The following is a 17,573-nucleotide window of genomic DNA, read 5'->3' as shown; positions in this document are numbered from 1 at the left end:
GAATCTAACACTTGCTCCTTTTAAACTTCATGCAGCTGGAGTCTGCCCAGTCCTATGGTCTGTCAAGATCTCTCTGCAAGGCCCCTCCGCCCTCAAGCGAGTCAACAGCTCCATCCAATTTAGTGTTATCAGCAAAATTACATAGTGCACATTTGAGATCTGCATCCAGATCATTTATTAAAATATTGAAGAGAATTGGCCCTAAAATGGAGCCCTGGCAACTACATAAGATACTAACACACTGAAATTTTTAATCTCTAGAAGTACTTGAAAGCAAAATGGCAACTACAGTTTACCTCCTTATTTACTCCCATTGTTGAGACTTCAATAGACACACTAAATTAGATGTCAGATACCTAATTACTATTAGTCTGTTCTCTCCACTTGCATCTTCTGTTTTATATATTTTTAATCCTAATAGTTCTTCCTTGATCTACAGATTCATTTGGGCTTCTAAGTCCTTCACATTTTCTGTTGCTCATGGAGGATAACTAATCCCCTGGAGCAAACACCATATTGCAGAGGAATCAAGTATCTTTGGAAATAAGGGTAAATCAGATATTTTGAAAAGGTCTAATCTGTTGACTTTCTACTACACCCCAACATTTGTCCTAATCCTCATTTTAAGTTAAGGGCTCCTTTCAGTTTTGATAAATTATAACTATCACAATTATAGAAAAAGTGAGTTTGAATACTAATGTTTTAAAAAGACACAAAAGTGAAAATATACAAAAGAAACCTAAAGCTATCATTCAGAAAGTGGTGTCAGGTAACAGAGAGGAAGTGGAACTTATTCCTGTGTTTTCCCTTTTGCTCTAAAAGAAGTTTGTGTGATATCACACTGCAGTATGGCTTTGTCTTTTCAGACTGATAACATAAGAGGGAATAAGGGCTTCACCAAAGCTGGCAGAAAGACAAGTAAATTTGATATTAAAAGCTTAATGACAGAACAAGCATTATTGTTTTTTAAAATACATATTTTTAATTAAAAGTTATTTTTATCTGAGATTTCAACTCCACCAGCAGTTTAAAGGATTATTTCATAATGCTACAAAAAAAACCCTAACCTGCACCACAATCAAGAATTTTACTTAAACATTTAAAATCATCTGTTATCAGTGAAGGGTCTCACAGCAAGATGGTTGACCCAGACACAGTGAAGTCTGATACCAAATTTCAGTGCCTGCAAAAAAAAAATTCAAAGGAAATTTAAAAACTAGGACTGGTGACTGCTGGAACCACACAGCTCACAGCACCCTAAAAATCTACTGAGCAATACCTCTTTACAACCCCTTTCCTCTTCTGGACTTGCTTGTTGAACAGTCATGCTAGTCAATTTTCTGAAATACTAAAAATAGGGATTCCACTACCTCTCCCCCAAAAAAGCTGTCTGATGATGTAATATCTAAGTTGTGGGAAATATTTCATTTCTTTTGCAAACTGGTTTATCCCACAAATTCAACCACAGATTCCCTCTTTGCAACTCATACCTTACTGGTATATCTGAACCAGCACTGTGCCAGACTATCTACTATTTTACTTTTGTACCGCCTAACCATGCTTGTTCCTTCTACTGAGCTTGCACTGTCCCATATTTACACCTTTCAGTCTTATATCTAGTGATTGTACTTGACATATTATTTCATGAGACAAAATTAAAAGGCACACCAGCAAGATTTATACCTTGATGTCACCACACTATTTACCTTCTCCCTTATGAGCGCTGCAAAGATCTTTAAGATGCAAGACTCAGTTTCCTAACCATTATTTCCAGGTTCTTTTAACTGTAGATTGAGAAAGGGAATTGCCCTTCATAACTTCTGACACAGTACTTCATACAACAGAGGCCTAATCTGGTTGATGATTTGAACCAAGCACTGACAAAATGCAAAATAAAAAAGTCTTAAAACATCTGTCAGCTTCACAAAGGTTGAATACTGTTCAAAGAACAAGTTGCACTTCAGTAGGAAACAGTCCTATCTTTTTCAGCAGTTTATCTTTTACTATCATCTCCATGGAATTAAAAAAACATATAAGTGTCTTAAGCTGTCTCTCATGCATTCACTCTTTTTTTTTTCTCCTGTTTTAAAAAGTCATGTCTAGATATCTATTTGGTAACAGTTTCTTCTCTGACTTGTATATGCCTCTGATGAAGCCAAGAAAGAAGCAGCTCAGGTATCAGTAATACTTGCTTTTGAGGTATTTTGTCCTCCTCGCAACTAAAGAGTAAAGAGAACAATTCTATTTAGTCAGTCAAAACAGTTGTACAAACTCAAAGGAACTAGACAAGGGCAATTATATATATCTCAAAACAGAAGCTCATTATAAGGACCAAATCTAATCAGTTTCCACTATCAGCACCAACAGAAATACTCTCTTAACATTCCTAGAATACAGAATACAAACAAACAGCTCTGCTTTTTCTTTCAACTTATGCTGCTTTTGCTGTTAGAAGATGATTCTACAAAAATAAACCAGTTGCAAATCAAGCTGCAGTTCCTTTCAGTAGTTATATCTGTTTCTTTTGCTTTCACAGAAAATTGCACGACATACCTGGGCTCCTAGATCCAGCAGCTCCTCTTACAGTCAATAGGGACATACAGATAAAGAGAGCTTTATTGCTTCTGTCCAATTAGGCACTTTGATGCATGCAGTAGCTCTCACTCTGTTCTTTGAACTTTCCACTGTGAATCACTTGATGAGCTGCTGCACTTATTTCCTGAGGAAAGCAGAAGTGAAGAACAACAAATGAACCACGTGCTCAGGACCTACCAAGCTCCCAAAACAACGTAATTCAGCTGAAATACAAACCTGTCGGGCACTGTATCCCACTGCCTAGATCAAGTTTAACCAGGAATTCTTCCTGAGAAGCATATTCACAAAGAAAAGCATGCAATCATTGTTATTTTGTTTTAAATTGAAGGTTTACCAAACTACAGGAACACAGCACCACAAAACTCTGCACAGCTTCTGCACAAAGCACCGTCCTTCCTCAAATGCGGTACTCTTAAAATAAATATATTTGCAAGCTGAGTTGAATAATAAAGTCTGTGACCTCCCTACTGAAGTAGCCACAGTATCTATTCAGATTAAGAGGCAAATAAGCACTGTAAACTTCTCTGACAATATAAGGAAGCTCTGATTAGCCATGAGGTGGTAGAAGACTACTTCTCAATGGTCTGTTTGATTTTTTTATTCATCATGGCATACCTGAAAGGCTTTGTAATTTGCTTTAAAGGGGAGGTGATGTTTAAGCAGGTTTATGGAGGAAACTGAGATATTTTCCAAAACTGCTTTTGCTAGAGAATTTTACAATTACTTTGAGAATTAGTGGGACTGTGGTACTGCAGTGACTAAAACCTTGGGAGATTTTCCTGTAAGTAGTTAAATCCATCAGTTTTCTGTTAATATTTTCTTCATTCCAATGCTTGAAAAAAAATTCAGGAAGAAACAATTGCTTTCCCTTCCAGCTTAAACTCACAGCAGTACATTGACTGGAAACATTTAATGTTTCCAAAGGTATAAGTAGAAAGGCCTGAAGGGATTGATTTCCCTTCATTAACATGGTCGGACATGGTTAGGTCATAAAAATAATAGGAAGATGCCTGTACAACACAGGGACCTCTCTCAATGCAGTGATGTTTCTTGCATGCAACACTCCTAGCAGATTGTTCTCATCCTTTATTGTAGAAATTTTTCTACAGTAGAGACAGCAGAAAAATCATGGCTTTAGTTCATACAGATTATATCAGAAGCTAAGCAGCTCTTTAACACTGTATAAACAAATAAAGCTCTCAGAATCAGAGGAAAATACTCTGCTCCAGTCTGTACAGACAGTAGGGTTAAATTGACCAGGATTTGGAAACACCTGGGGCTGTTCACACTGGAGAAGAGAAGGCTCTGGGGAGACCTGAGAACAGCCTTTCAGTATTTAAAGGGGGATTTAAGAAAGAAGGGGACAGACTAAGCAGAATCTGCTGTGATAGAACAAGGAGAAAGGTTTCAGACTAAAGGGGACATTTCAATTGGATATAAGGGAAAAAGTTTTTTTTACAAAAAGGGTGGTGAGGCACTGGCACAGGTTGCCCAGAGAGGTGGTAGATGCCCTGTCTCTGGAGACATCCAAGGTCAGGCTGGACAGGGCTCAAAAAACCTGATCAAGTTGTAGGTGTCCCTGTTCACCGCAGGGGAGCTGGACTAGATGACCTTTAAAGGGTCCCCTTCCAACTCAAAGGATTCTATGATTAGCTAAACTAATTATACCTGCATGCTTTTCTCAAGCAAATACAAGGTCACACTCTGAGCCAGCTGCATGCAAGGGTAGTAGCTCAAGTGAACATGACAATGGCCACTCTGGTGAACTCATCCGAGAGCCACATGCACAGGCCTTCAGGCAGCTTGGGGCACACACAAAGCATGTACCCATGGAGGCTGCTAAAGGCTGTGCCAACATGGCCACTGCTTTCCTGCCTTAGGCTGTTCATCTATTAGCCAATACTTTCCTAGTTGCAATCTAAGCCAAAACCAGTGGCAAAATGAATGATAGAAGCACAAAGATACTAAAGAGAACTTTAGCATCATCCCAGAGAGAACAAAATTTTCCCTTTCCCAGTTCATAAGCAAGCCTAAGTGATCCATTTCCCACTTTGTCAGTTTAAAATCACATCACTTGCAGCAGATCCTCCAGTGCTATTTGATCAGAGAGCATTATTTTCCAAGAGCCTCCTCCTACCTTGCACTGCACCCTCCCTAGATGCTGTCTGGATACAGACAGTTTCAACACCATTGGCAGATCTTTAATCCATGCAGCAGAGGAAGCATCATTTCTCTTTTTCATTTTGTACTAACTGCTAATGGAGCTGAAAGTCCAGAGTTTCAACACACTGTCTCACTTAATCTCTGCTTCACTGGAGCAGAACAGCTGTAACCAAATTATCCACAGTAAAAATAACACAAAAGGTAACAGCAAGCTAATAGCTAATGCAGTAGGAGGTGGTGCCACAACTCCCCTCATCAGTTTAAGCCATTTACATTAATATCCCACGCACCCATACAAACTGAGAGGAACAATCCTTACTTTCTTAGACCTCCTCCACACCGTCTCACAAAAACAAAGGGCACATCTACACCTGCATTTGTATCTGTGCACACAGAAGATAGCACAAGGGACTCCTCCCCTTGGTAAGATTTCAAGAAGCCCACTAAGAACATCTTAGACACATGAGCTAGCTCTACTAAGACTGGCTATAAATGGCCCTCTGATAAGAGCAGCACTTCAAGGAGATCCTGCATGATTCAGTGGGGATGAGATGGCAACTAATGTAGATACCAAGTCAGACATCAGTGCCTTTTAGTCTTCAAAAACTGCTGGAACAAGACTGGCTTCACCTAAATATCCATCTATAAGACAAACACAAGGAGTGAAATAAGTGATCTTAAGATTCAGCCCCTCTAGTCCTCAAATGCCACACGTTCAAGAAGTGTGTAATGGTGCATAACACAGTCACTATTGCACTGAATGCAAGACAGCTGTCAGTCTGAACAGGCAGGCCTGAAAGTACACAACAACCACTTAAGCCCTGCTGCCATTTCCACCACCTCTAGTTTCTCACAGCAGGGCTGACACTGTTCATTCAATCTGATCCAGAAATAGTACACTTCAGAAAATGAACAGGTATAGGTGTACTCCTTTTTGAGAAGCTGTGCACATTCCATCTAGCAATGTCAGGAAAGTAAGCTAGATACACCTCCCCACACACAGATAATTACAAGCACCCAAGCTTGTAATCCACAATGGCCTCTCAAGATCAAATTCACTCCGAAGGTTTCCTGAGGCTATTCAAAATGACAGAAAGCAGGTATTTCAGCTACAGAAAATTTAGCTATATTAAAACAGACAACAAGAAATAAAAAAAGGAAATTCTCCCCTGGCTGTCATCCAGGTGCAGGTGGTTCCTTCTTGTCATACACAAGGCAGCCTCAGGCAAGGGTCCATAGATAGCCTGTCACACATCACCAAAAAACATCCCTGTCTTGTTAAACTTCACCATTCCAACTTCTACACACAAGAGAAAATACCTGCCTGTGCAGCACTGAGAGCAACCACAGCAGTGCATCTTAGCAAGAAGCACAGGTGGCATCTTGAGGCTGGAGGTGAGTGACTGCAGGTGTCTCTTGAAATCCAGTGTGCACATTTTGGCTCCATTAGATTCACCAAACAGCCTAAATGGTTACACCAAGAGCAAATATCTTCTGGCATCTTCTGTGGAGTAAAAGCTGTAGAACTGAAGAGGCTGATAGTTCAACTCAAATGGGATGAAAGCCTGCTGTGGTAAAGCCCTTATTTCTTCCCCCATCAAGTTTCTCTCCTTGCAGGCATAGCAAATAAAGTTCAGCTCAAGTTGCTGAGACAGTGCGTTTCCTGCTTTGCCAGCAGCCACTGGGCACAGGCCAGGCATCAGGGGCCCTGATGAGACGGCCTCTGCTTGGGTGGGAGTAAATCCAACAGCCTTCTTCTTAGAAGTCGTCTTCTTTCAAATTTCAAACTGCATTCTTTTGTTTCTGGGCATAACTAAATACCACCAAAATTATTCCAGTTAGTAAAATAATACCAACTTTTAAAAACACAAGAAGAAAACAACCACGTATAGAAATTAACTTGTAAGAAAAGTTAAAACATTCTTGTTTGAATATGGTCAAACCAAACATTTTGATTAAATGAACAGATATTTTTTTTTTCCCCCCCAGAAGAATAACATTATCAAATCTTAAAGTTCACCTGGGAAGTTGCTATTTTCACTAGATGCCACCTACTGACCAGAACTATGTTGTGCAGGAAGACGTTAAAGGCAGCTTGATTAAATACATGATCTCCACACTGGAAGGCACGTTAGTCTAATTAAGACTGAAGAAGCTGAAAGACTAATGCAGCATATAATGGCATGCCATTTCCTCCCCACCTCCTATACCTCAGATTAACTTTCTACAAGATGGTACAGAGGAATTAATTTTTTTCAGGATTATGAATATTCAAATTAAAGGATCATGCTGTAGAAATCATGCAGCAAACCACTTACGAAACAGGAAGTTAGACTTGACCACTCATTGGAAAACAACAGTCTGAGACAGACAAAAACATTGTTCATGAGCTGTTTCCTGAGAAGGTTTACTCCTCTCACCCTGGAGAATCGGCACCAAAGCCTCTTGAGAACACCACTTGAAGTCTCAGAAATGTACCCTACTTCCTTTTTAACACCCCCGTTCTCTCTCTGCACAGCCTGCAGCAGCCCTTTTTGTCAGAAGAAACAGGAAGCCTGAAGGTCAGGTTAAGCCAATTAAACAAAATCCTTGCAATGCATGTGAGAGTAGACATTTTCCACCTCTGACTAGTCCCCTGCTAACAACATTTTCCCCCCCTTTTTGTAGCTCCCAATTCTATCTATAAACTACTGCTCCTGACCTTGCTCTCCTGTAAACTGTACTCCCAGAGGGATTCTGCATCCAGGAGGACTGCTTTCCCACAGTGATAACTACTCAGGTACCTTCAAATAGCTAATGAGCGTGTTTAATGAGCTGTCAGACCCTATTCATGGATAAGCCTGGCTTTTCTACAAATGTTCTTCTAGCTCTTTGAAGTAGACTCATGTGTCTTCTCCACTTTTTACTTCCTTACTTACAAAGTTAATACCACAATTACACCTGGTTGCTAGCTTTTGCTGTCCTACATAGTTCAGAGCAGAAGCAGAGGAAAGAAACTGATAGGAACATAAGGTTTGCTACCTGATACACTTAAAAACTATCTTTGAAGCTATGTAGCTCTTTGGGAAACGTGTTTTAATCTTTTCCTAAGGAAGAACTGCTTTTAGGGTGTTCAGGTGATTGTTCTAGGCCAGTATATAAGAGGGGAAAAAATAAATCAAAGAAGCTCTGCTTAATTTATAGCCAGATTCTACTAGCTGTTTCTTTTCTACAGATAATCTATAATGGTACAGAAAATTGCTGCTTCTGCTACTCAGTAACAGAGATAATATTAGAGCTGGAGTGAAAGCCTGGTGCTATACACGTTGAAATATTCTGTTAAAAAAAAGAAGTCAGTAAGAAACTAGTCATTAGTTGTACTTTTTTTTTTTTTAATCTTAGTGTATTCATCAGAACCTGAAAGCACAGCTCACAGTTAGTAGCAGAGACTGCTGCCACGTTGAGCTGAGGAGGAACTGGTAGAAGAATCTACCTTACATAGAGGTTCACCACAAGAAGAAGTGCAACAGGATCTTCAGGAGCTATCTGTCAGATAGGAATCCCTTTTGCTATACTACCTACTTTTCCAGGATGGAGAGTAGTTCAGAGACAATAGCCGAGCAAATTCCTTCTGAAAGGCTGTGAATTAGGATGCCAGTCCAGACAATGGGTCTCTGGGGCTTTCTCTGCTTGGAAGAATTGCCTCCCTATGTAAATGGAAGTGGCAGGGCTCTCATGGAGGTCTAAGAAGTCTTACTCGGTAATAAGAGCTGTTATGCTGCACAAAGAGACAGCAGCCTCGAGGTGAAACTTAAAACAATTGTTTCGTAGCTCAGTGCGTCTGTCATTCATTATACAAAGAGTAGAGGGATTTGGAGTTGTCTGTCTCTTGAAGAAAGCACAATGTTCTAAGGTTTACCTTGTGAAAGTGGGGAATAAACATGCATTCAGCATATAATCCTGCAAGGTTTGTCTCTTCTTCATGTAAACTATGCACCAACAAAGTCCCAGAATCTACCTTCAGAGCACTGATAGAGTTACCAGCATCAACGTAACAAAACCTGGCCAGTCAGTCCCATTACTCATGTCTTAGCCTCCACAGATGGAGGAGTAGCTCAGCGATGGGACGCATCCGAAAGAACCTGAAACCGGATGCACGATTAATCATCATCCTGGCTAGGCCAGGATATAGCGGTATTTTTATTTCTATTTAAGTTCTTATCCTTTATCATTTCCATTAAACCTTTTTTTTTTCCCTTTACTCAGATAAGAATAAAGATGAAAAATTCAAACAGCCTGCCTTTCACCCATACAGACATTCCCGCTAGAGATTCAGAGCTCTTCCTTTCCCACGCAGCTATTTCGTTCATACAGACTGTAAATATGAAACGATACCTCACTGCCTTTTGGCTCCCAACCCATCTTCAGACGTTACCCAGGTGGTGCGTCTCAGACGTAGCATCAGCAGCCTTAGAACATTCTAAGAATCGGCGTTGGCACCTTCCCCTTCGAGCGTCACCAGGTGGCAGTACAGCAGAAGGGCTTTCAAGGTCTGCTCTTGCAAAGCAGCTATCCTTACAGCTTTCATTGTTTTTACTCGGTCCTTAAATAACGAGATAAAAGCATACATTATGGCACAAAACATAGCAGTTTTATTTCCTGAATTTACTTTTGGCAATTTGAGCATTTATAGGATTATACTTTCATATTCCTGCCACTCTTTGGAACGGACAGGTTTCAGTTGGGCACCCTCTTGGATCACAGTGGTTTCTTTTGACCTTCCTATTCTGGGGGCACAGAAGCTGTGAGCATGCAGCAGAGCATGTAAAAGATTGTGAGTAAAGAACGGAGCTTGGTGCAGAAGCTAATTACTTCTACACTTGATCAGCTTTGGCAAATAGCTTCAGAGAAAAAAATAATCAGGGGCATCTAAAAGAAAGGAGGATCTTCCTCTCCCCCCCCCAAAAAAATACTTTAAAAAAAACCCTAGCAACATTGTTTTGAAAAGGCATTCTGCATTTAAACATCAAATAATAATGTAAGCAAGGCTAAATAAATCATCACATAAAACAGAGTATCCTGTGACAAACGTCATTTGGAGCACTTTAAAATCATGACTGTGCTTTTGGAGGTTTCTTTAGTTGTTCTTAAAAAAAAATTCCTCTTCACACAACTGCAATGAGCAGTTCAGGTCTGATTATGTAAATTCAGTAGTACCATTTACAGTGTACATCATTTCATTACAAGCTGTGAATGCCCTACAGTAACACAACCTTAGGAACAATCGTCCTGAGGATTTAGGACCATACTTCTTTGTGCTATGATATTCCCAGTTTTCAAGTGTGTTATTTCTCTGCAGACTCATTACACTGCAGCTGTTTGAGTATATAAACACGAACAACCCACACAAGAGATTGTATTTGAGAAGAGATTCATATAAATACACAGCTAGATAGATCAAATAGGTCTGCTGCACATGCTGATATTGGGGACAGAAAAGGAAAGCTGTGTCATCTTCCAGGAAAAAGTAATCCTTGGAAAAGAGATATTGATTATCAAAATTAGAGCACTTTTATTAGAACTATATCTGCTCTAAACTGAATGCTAATTTTATAAGAACATTAACCCTAAATGATAGCCTGCCCAGAAACACTGATACTGTTATTTGAGAAAAAAAAAAGCTTTTCACATTTTTCCAATTAAATTTTGACCTAGAAGTGTATAGAGGGAGAAATTTTCAGGTGACACTTCTGCTTAGTAAGTAGGAGTACTTGTTTTAAACCCATTTTTCTTCTATGCATCTTGAAAAAAAAAAATTATAGTTTGAATAGTCAGTATTACAGTCTCCAATTCGCATATTGGAAAACAGAGACATTTAAAACTGAAGTGACGTGCCCAGGGCCACAATGCCAAGCAGTGAGAGCGCCAAGAATATTACTTGGGCCTCCAAGATCTGAATTCAGAAGTCATTAAAAATTATAATTCAATTTTAACTTATTTTCCTCACCTCTGCTTAAGATGATTTGAAATAGATAAAAGTATCAGTGTTAAAACAATATAACTTCTCACTTCATTTTAGCTCACTTCATTTTTTCACGTAGCCTCCAGTTTTTCCCTTAGTTTCAGTTTGAATCAGATCTGCCTAAATGACTATATTTTTGCCTGAGATAGCAGGAAGAGATGTGTTCCCAAGGATGCCAATCTCAGTCCCTAGTGTCTAAAATATGCATGCACTGCTCTTTGGCTCCTTCTGCTAAAAGGAAGAAAAAACAATCCATTCTGCAGTGATAGCATTAAAGTTTAAATAACGCATTTCTCTATCTGCTCTCTGAATCAAGAACCTCATTTCTTCTAGGTCCACAGATAGGAAAAGTGATTGCCCAAGTTATTGCTTTTTAACACAGCTGATTCAGGAGGTCCTGCAGCTCCTAACTGCAGAGTATATTTCTGTCAAAAGGGCAGGAAAGGTCTGGAATTGTAGAGGAACAGAGTAGCGAATTAAAAAAAACACACATAATCCTGCCAAGCTTTCACATCCCACCTTCTCCAAAAACATCAAAACAGGACAGACAAATTTGGTTGGGATATCTGGAAGCATACTGATGTTAAGTTACAAATGGATGCATAGCTACGTAGACAATACAATTAGAATCAAGAGACTCAGGGTAGACAGTAGATCTGGCCCAGATTTAAATTCATCTTTTTTTTTTTTTTCACTCTGAAGTTTCAGACTTTGCTCATGGAATACAAAAATTCAAACAGCACATTGTATTCCAATGATTTCTGACCTAGCAGGTCACATAAGCATGTATTTTGATGCAGGGCACATGAACAGACTGTTATGATTTCAGTTACACTAATCCCATACTTCATGCTAGGCAATTAATTTCCTGATTACAATGCAGAGAAACGCTTTGGTTCAGGGAAATTCAGAATTCTTTTCATAGAGATTTTCAAGAAAGTAATAATATATTTGAAAGAGGCAATGATAAGGGAAAAACCCTCATCTACTATTTCCCTGTTTTGAAAGGTTTTACTGCAGTAGCAGGTCTGTTAGATCAAGAGCATCAGAAAAGCAAGGGTTGAAAAGAAACATACCATTTTGTTAGAGCAACAGATAGAGCAACCAAAAGCAGGTTTGCAGACAGACACAAAAATAGTGGACAGAAGATTGCTCTGGAGGTCACTTAGGCCAGTTCTCTGTCTGGAACAGGTCTACCATAAAAACTAGACTAGTCCAGACTTCCCAAAAGATTCTGAACACTTGTTTTGTGGATATCTGTTCCTGTACTGCCCCACAATCTGTTGAAAAAGTTGTCATCAGTCTCCAGCCCAAGTTTTTAAGCCAGAACTTGCAGGAATCATTTTTTGTTTTAAGCTCTACTCCCGAAAAGATTTCTGTTACTTGACCTTTGAAACTATCCTTTAACCAACTGACTGTGGGCTGCTACCAGATTCTTCAGAATAGATTCAATGGGAATTAAGAACTGGGAACTTGGTTCTTCTCATAGTCCGTAATATTCAGAGAAGTCTAGAGACTTGGATTTGAGAAATTTACTGTTTTAAAGAGTTTTTACATTGATAATCTAAGCCTTGCTTGTTTCCAGTGTAAGAAGGTGTATTGCAAAAAGTTGGAAGCCTTTTTCAGATAATTCAAAGTCATCTAGGTGTTCTTCTGTCACATTTTCTTGCATAATATTTGTTGAAAATGTGAAATTGCTATCAAAGATATTACTTCTCAATAGTACAGTGGGCACATTCAATGTGGTCAGAGACCATGATGTTATTAGCATCTTTGATTATTTTTCATCAGTAAACAAAAAAAACCAACAAGAAAGTACCAAGTTAGGTATTCTTTATTTGCTATGAAGAATATTATATGATTCTCTAAAAGCTTTTGCAGGTTACTTCAGCAAAATACCTAATCTTTCTACTCAAGAGACGTACTTTTAAATGAAGTGAAATGGCTTTCAGGTAGTTGCTACAGTAGGAGAAATCTTGCAGGTATATAAGTTCCTTTTACATGTGTTCATCACTACAGAGGAGTGAAAAATGAAAGCCATCTTCAGCTGTTTATGTCTGCTTAGTAAGCTTCTTGCCTCATTGAAATCTCTGATAGTTGTATTACAGCCTTCCCTCAGATTGTAGCTACTCTCTTGAGAAGCACTCTTACAGCCTAAAATGAAAGATGAATGTTCCTGACCTATTTGTGGAACATGACTAGATAGAAAGAAGCAGACAGCAAAAGATTGATAAAGTTACCCAGAAATCACCTAATTTTATTGTGCAAAACATTCAAAGTTAAATCTTGTTTATATCATCTCCATTTTATTCCTCATTACTAAATATGCTTCCACGGAGTCATACTATTACTTCCGCCCTCTCTTAATCCAGAATTTTTGAGCATACTTACTGTCTCCTCAGAAGCATTATCTCCAGGAAGCCCAAGGTATCATTATACTCGTGTGTTCTCTGAATTTTAACTTAAACATAAAAGAATTGCTTCATTGATCTTTTGGCTATACATAATCCCTGAACTTGAGTTTCTCCTGAGCTAATCATCTTTCCCCAGAAATACCTTTGAGTTTCCAGCTCTTTCCAGAGTAGATCTGTCTACACAGCAGTATTCTCCATTATGCATTATCAGATTACCATGTACAAAAGACCATTTCTAAAGCAAAATAAGAATTCTCTTCATGGTCAAAGTATTTGTTACTGTCTCCTAATACCTCCAATAAAAGCTCTGACCACAAAGAGCTAAAAGATCAGTAAAACAAGTTAGAAAGCACAACATCACAGTAAAGTCCCAGGCCACAGTGAGGAAGGATCCACTCACACATAACAGCAGTAGGCACAGAAATAAGATAAAAAAACAAACAAACTGCTTACCTTTGGAAGGGGTTGTAAGCTCCTCAGATAGGCAGGGATCTCCAGATAAGATACCCTTACCTTTTACTACCAACCCATAAATGAGATCTAGAAAGGGGTGGATCCTGGCTTCACTCCTTCTGGTCACTCAGATACTTCAATTGCACCTGCGCTCCGCTGGGCTAGCCCTGCCTTCCTACCAGGTGCTCAATCACTGGTTCAAGCCATGACTCAGTATTTCCATTATAACCAGTGATCATTTTCACCTGGAAAAACAGGTGGAAACATCTTCAAGAGGTTTTGAACAAGTGACCAATTAGCCTGGAAGCAAGGGTCATACATATCAAACTGAAATCCCTTCCGGTCATTAGATACTTGAATTGAAATCTATTAACAACCTACTCTTCAGTAAGAGATTTTATCCAGTTCCTATATATACAATTATTCTGGCTTGCCTTGTAAAGGCAATGCAACAGCAGTTATTGATCTGAAAATGCACACCATAGTCTTTCTTGCTCTTTGGACCCTTTTCCATAAACTCAATTTTATACAGTAAGAGATTCTAACAAAAAAAAGTTGCAATCTAAACAAACTGGATCTGTATTTCAATATTGCCAAAGTCCAGGATGATTAGATCTTGGGCTTTGATCCAGACCCATCTTCCTGATGAGTAAGAAGAATATATCAATCAGCAGTTACAACAAGTCCTTGGCCTGTCTATGGTAGCAGAAGATGAGGAGGAGGAAAGCAGGATATGCCTTGCAGTAATTGGTGGGTGACAACATGCTGTGCATGCAGCCTAAGGAAATAGAGATCCATTCAATTCCCCCACATAGATTCAGTAACTTCACTGGCCCACACACTCTTCCATCCCAAGAGCCCAACATGTTTCATAGCCTCCAGCCATCAGCCTTGGCGCCAGCAGATGAATCATTTCTTCGATGAGTGTCCCCCCTGCAATAACTTATTACCATCCTCTGCATTTAGATAGTACTTGCCAATCCCAAGTTTCAAAACACTGCATGGAGGTGGATAGGGCCAGGGGCTCAATGTCTTGTGTGTGACCACAGAAGATGAGTCAGCATTACAGCTGAAGGCCTTTCCTCTACACTTCACTCAAGTTTCCTAACCCTTAGGCCACGTTAACTGCCTTTGTTATGTGTTAAGCAATCAGTAGTAAATACTTGTATGACATACACAAAAGTTTTTCTACATTCCAAGCAGATGACAAATAATTAATGAATTATTTTTAGCATCAATTAAGAAGTAGATAATAGCTTTTCTCTAGTCCTCAGTCAGCTGATTCTTCTTTTCTCTCCCTCTAGATAGTTACTGCTTTGTAACACAGCCATTCTAGATTTTGACCAGTGTAAAAACATAACCGTAAGATCAGTAGTTTCCAGCAACAGGTCAGTACCTTAACATTGTTATCTCAAGACATCAGGAAGACTCTCTTACCTCAGTTAATCCAATTACAAATTCTTAATACCTACAATCCTACAGCATCCCTAATTTTTTAAGATTTTTTAAGAGTCATAGTAAACTAGTTCCTCTTTAGCCTAGTTAGAGAACAAGATAAGAAATGGCAAGAACAAGCAACAGCCCTTTTGTTCTCTAAGGAAGAGAAAGGAAAAAGTAAAGCAGTATAGGGTCATAATTGGGCAGGATCTAGCCCCAACACTACCTGAGATAAGATGTTAAAATGATAGATTCAAATTAGAGTCCAGATCATTAAACAAGTTCATGCTGATAAGGCATATCTAAGAGTAGACTAGGAAAGCCACCCACACATAAATCATGGTTAGAATTATGCTCCAATTAAGATTACTAAAATCAAATGCTATGTAATAATTACTAGGAAGACATGCAACCAAACTAGCTAAGACTCCAGCATCACAACTAAACTACAAATCAGTACTTCTGTAACCTAATCATGACACAAAATTTCAACCCTGAGTTTAAATAGAGCTCCTGGGCATGTGGGGTGGAGGCCACAGGTGAGACTGGTCAAAGCCACTAAGGCTATTAATGCACTTCAGCACCCTATAACTGCAAGACAAACTTATTCTGTATTTTTCAGGTTACAATTAGTATAAATCACAAACATTTGGGAAAAATAAAAATAAAAAAATCTAAGTCAGAAAGCTTGAAATAGAAATGTTGTATGGTAACTGTTGAGTCGCAGCCTGAACCACCTGGGGAAAAGACCCGGTCAGCCCTGGGAGTGCAGGTGAAAGCAATTCAGCTGTGTAACCAGAAGGGGTGGAGCCTGGCTGCACTTCTCTTAGATCTCATTTGAGGTCTTGCTGCCACTATAGAAGGATTTCTAGCTGGGGATTTCTCCCTTCTGGAGTTTCCTTTGTGAGCCTAGATCTTTAAAGATGGGTGAGTGTTTTTCCTTTGTAATACCTTTTTATTGTTCTAGTTTCCTTGTCTTTGCATCTCCTGTAACACTATTCTATAGCGTTGATCTTTTTGATTGTTATAGGTGCTTAGTTAAATTGCCTGTTAATTTTTTTTTGTTACATTATCTTTTAAATTATCTTTTAAATAGTGGCTTTTTATATAGTCAGCTGTATACGTACTTGTATAGATGTGCATGGAAGGAGCATTTGGCAGCAGTGTGGAAAGATGTAGGTAGAAATGTGATCTGGGTTGCAGGTGAACCAACGTGTAGACTGGGCAATGCATCCCTAAACCTACTCCAAGAGTAGGGTGTTCTGGGATGTTACTCTGTGATGATGGTACAGCACAGAGACAAATGGTACAAGAAATTAGATAGGGGAAGAGACTCTGAAGTACACAGGAAAGCTAAGACGTGCAAATTGCTGAGATCTGTTGCTCTAGCTATCTTACTCAATATAAGTTCAATTTCAGTTTGAAAGGGTTGATAACTGTAGGACAAAGGGAAATGGTTTTAAGTTGAGGGAGGGAAGATTTAAGTTGGATATCAGGAGGAAGTTCTTCACAGAAAGTGGTGAGGTGCTGGAACGGGCTGCCCAGAGAGGTTGTGGATATCCCATCCCTGGGAGTGTTCAAGGCTAGATTGGGTGGGGCCCTGGCAGCCTGGTCTAGTATTGAGTGTGGAGGTTGGTGGCCCTGCATGTGGCAGGGGGGTTGGAGATTCATGATCCTTGAGGTCCCTTCCAACCCTGGCCATTCTATGATTCTGTGATGTAGACTTCAGTAACTAAATATTCCTGTAAGCTCTAGTATTTTACTGATACTTGTTGGGTTACCTTTCTGTTGGACCTATTCTCAGTGTTTCTTTCAGGAAATACTTCTTTAAATTGTTGGAGTATGGCACTATGATCATTAATAGAATTATTTGCTACAGAAAACAGCTTGTTTTTTCTCCTAGCTGTAATAGTTTTTGTTTTCCCTGACAGTTTAGTTGCCTGAAATAGTACAGCGGTGAGGATAAAATACAAATTTCTTATAATCTGTGAAAAGTATGGATTTTTCAACTCTTTAAGAAATGTTTGTTTTGAAAGTTACTTTAAAAAAGTACTGATAATGTTTATGTCAAAGCAAAACACTTCAAGTAGGAGTAAATAGAATGCTTCTGTTTATGGTGATTACTTTGTTTTCACGTAATAACAAAAAATTTCAAAGCTAGCATTTAGGGTTGAACTTGGCCATGAACATGATAATCAGTTATTCTTATGTGTGTGTATATATATGTGTGTAATGTTCTTTCTAGAGAGGAAATCAAAATATCATGGTCAGTGACTTAATTAGATGAAGTGTCACAAATTTACGTGGTAAAAAGATCAACTACCTCTATTTCTTGTTATGTGTTACTGTACACACTTTTGGTTTCCTGATCAAGTTGCAAAATGATGTGTTTAATTAGGTAAGGAAAACTAATAAAAATGGAGAAAGAAAGAGAACTGCTTTTAATTTAGGAGCTGAGGCTGTATAGGAAGCCAGAAATATAACTTGTCTCAGTTCATGCTCTTACCATC

General features: G+C 39.0%; 2 protein-coding genes across 8 annotated transcripts in view; one reads left to right on the top strand and one right to left on the bottom strand.

Moving 5' to 3' along the window:
• Nucleotides 1-17,573, bottom strand: part of WDFY4 (WDFY family member 4) — a 136,835-nt gene that overhangs the window by 118,191 nt on the left and 1,071 nt on the right. For 2 of the 5 annotated variants that reach the window (XM_090145165.1, XM_031607713.2), the window contains exons 1-5: nt 15,064-15,127; nt 13,627-13,871; nt 9,133-9,340; nt 6,083-6,571; nt 2,554-2,719 (exon numbers count right to left, since the gene is read on the bottom strand). The gene's annotated coding sequence lies outside the window, so the exon portion shown is untranslated. Of the gene's footprint in view, nt 1-2,553; nt 2,720-2,811; nt 2,935-6,082; nt 6,572-9,132; nt 9,341-13,626; nt 13,872-15,063; nt 15,128-17,573 lie in introns of those variants that run through there. The other 3 variants (XM_090145166.1, XM_090145167.1, XM_090145168.1) reach the window with 3 other exon arrangements.
• The window catches only part of ARHGAP22 (Rho GTPase activating protein 22), a 148,968-nt gene continuing 138,682 nt past the window's right edge, over nt 7,288-17,573 (top strand). For 2 of the 3 annotated variants that reach the window (XM_090145172.1, XM_031607680.2), the window contains exon 1: nt 7,288-7,537. The gene's annotated coding sequence lies outside the window, so the exon portion shown is untranslated. Of the gene's footprint in view, nt 7,538-15,924; nt 15,991-17,573 lie in introns of those variants that run through there. The other variant, XM_090145170.1, reaches the window with a different exon arrangement.

The sequence above is a fragment of the Phasianus colchicus genome, chromosome 8 (assembly GCF_987193195.1).
Source record: "Phasianus colchicus chromosome 8, bPhaCol1.hap1.1, whole genome shotgun sequence".
Lineage (NCBI taxonomy): Eukaryota > Metazoa > Chordata > Aves > Galliformes > Phasianidae > Phasianus > Phasianus colchicus.
This window is presented reverse-complemented; position numbering and strand designations above follow the sequence as displayed.